This window comes from Tupaia chinensis, unplaced genomic scaffold (assembly GCF_000334495.1).
Source record: "Tupaia chinensis unplaced genomic scaffold, TupChi_1.0 Scaffold000316_1, whole genome shotgun sequence".
Classification (NCBI taxonomy): Eukaryota; Metazoa; Chordata; class Mammalia; order Scandentia; family Tupaiidae; genus Tupaia; species Tupaia belangeri.
In genome coordinates this window covers 4220668-4222688 of record NW_006159809.1, presented here as the reverse complement: position 1 = coordinate 4222688, position 2021 = coordinate 4220668, and positions in this window count along the sequence as shown.

Sequence of the window (2021 nt, the reverse complement as noted above, 5' to 3'; positions counted from 1 at the left end):
TTGGACCAGGGTCGACTACATGGGAGTCCAGTGACCCAGCCATTATGCTAACTGCTGGTTCCCTTTTTTTTTTTTTTTAAAGTGGTTATTTTAAAAGCTTCAAAGTTTTGGGACCAGTAGTTGGCGTAATGGCTATGTCGCTGGACTCCCATGTAGTTGACCACAGTTTCAGTCCCGGACCCGGTGGCTTAAACTCAATGCCAGGTGTGTGTGCGTGCGGCCTGTACAAGATCTCGAGAGGAGAATGGAGGAGAGGGGACTGCAGCATGACTGTCCCCCTGGGGAGTGATTGCTCGCTTTCTGTTTCTCTGTCTCTGTCTGTCTGTCTGGAGAGCTCACGTGCCCTAAAGTAAAAACCTCTCCAAAAAAAAAATAAATAAATGATTGAACTTTTTTTTTCATTAAAACAATAGCAATGGGACAGCGTAATGATTACATCACTGGACTCCCACTTAGTTGACAGCAGTTTGAGTCCTGGACCCAGTGGCTTGAAACGCATCATGCCGGGATCGTGTGCCTGCGCGCCCAAGATCTTGAGAGGAGAATGGAGGAGAAGGGCTTGCAGCTGGGCCGTCCTGCCCTGAGGGGTGATTTCTCACTTTCTGTCTCTCTGTCTCTCTCGGTTCATCTGGCAAACGCACAAGCCCTGTAGCAAAAAATCTCTCCAAAAAAACCCGATCAAGTTCACAACCCGTTTTCATGTTTGATCAAACACTATTACACGTCCGTTGGTATTTCTTCTCAGCTTTGGTCTTACTTCCCTGCACAGAAACTCTCCAGTCCTCCAAAAGGCCAGGTAGGAGGGAGGCATGGTAGCCTTGTTCTCCCCAACCCCACAGCTGACAACCTGGCAGGGGAGCAGGCTGTTCAAATCAGGCCTGCCAGAGGGCAGTTCCATACAGAACCCAGGCTCCTTCTCCCGCCTAGGGCTTTCTGGACAGCGCTCCTTGAGATCAGTTACTTTCTTCCCCTTGTAAGTAGCTGGCTGAATGCTCTTTTTCCAGTTCTGGCTGGGTTGGCTGCAGCCAGCCAGGAGGAGACTCCAGCCAGGTACCTGGCTCCGTGAACACCGCCCAAACTGGTCAAGCCAGTCCGCCCCGTGGCTGTTTCTGCCAGGACTTGTCCGTGTGTGTCTTAGAGACCCACCCTTCTCCCCAGCAACCCAGGTAGGTGGAAGGCTGCTGCGGGCACCAGCCTGGCAGTCAGGCCAGATGGGTGGAGCTGAATTAATCTAACCTGGAATTTCAGCTTGGCCTGCACAACAGGTGAGGGAGAAAAACAGCAACGAGAACAGGCAGTTTAGCAACTTGAAAATATTCTTGCGCCTTGCCCCTTACCCCCTGCCTGCAACATAGCTCAGGGTGACTTTTCAAAGTGTCTGCGCCGGGGCTACGCCGTTCTCTCCACCGCTCCCTCGGAGGCTGTCAGAGCACCTCCAGAACTCTGTCCTTCTCGGTTACCCTCCGCGACGCATCCGTTCCCCCTCCTCTGGGAGGCAGGGCGGGGGTATCAGATTAGTCTTTGTTTTCGACGCGAAAGAGCTGAGCGCGGCTCGGGGGAGGCTTGCGATGACAGGGCCCTGGGGTCCGCCTGGGCAGGGCGCTCGGCCGTGACTCTCGCAAGGGTGTCCCTTAGCCGGCCGTGGCCTCTGCCCCACAGGCACCTCGTTCTTGCCGGCCAGGCTGACTCGGTACGAAAACGCGCGTTGTCCCCCATTGTCCTGCCTCGGAATGAACGAACGGCAGCCGGGGGAGAGGGTCAAGTCGGGCCCGGGGAGCTCAGGGCTCTCGGGAGCGCCGGGACTGTCCCGTTCCGAACAGGGAGTGGCGGGAAGTGGGGACACCGAGGCCAGCTCGGCCGAGGGCCTGGGCTGGGAGGTCCGCGTGCCCCACCCGGGCTTGCCGGCCCTCGCTGCAGCAACGCGGGAGGCGGGAGCGGCCAGCCCGAGGGGACGGCCGCGTCCTGGGAGGGCCGACCGCGGGAGTGGCGAGGTACTGCAGGTGCAAAGGCGCGGCGGCCGG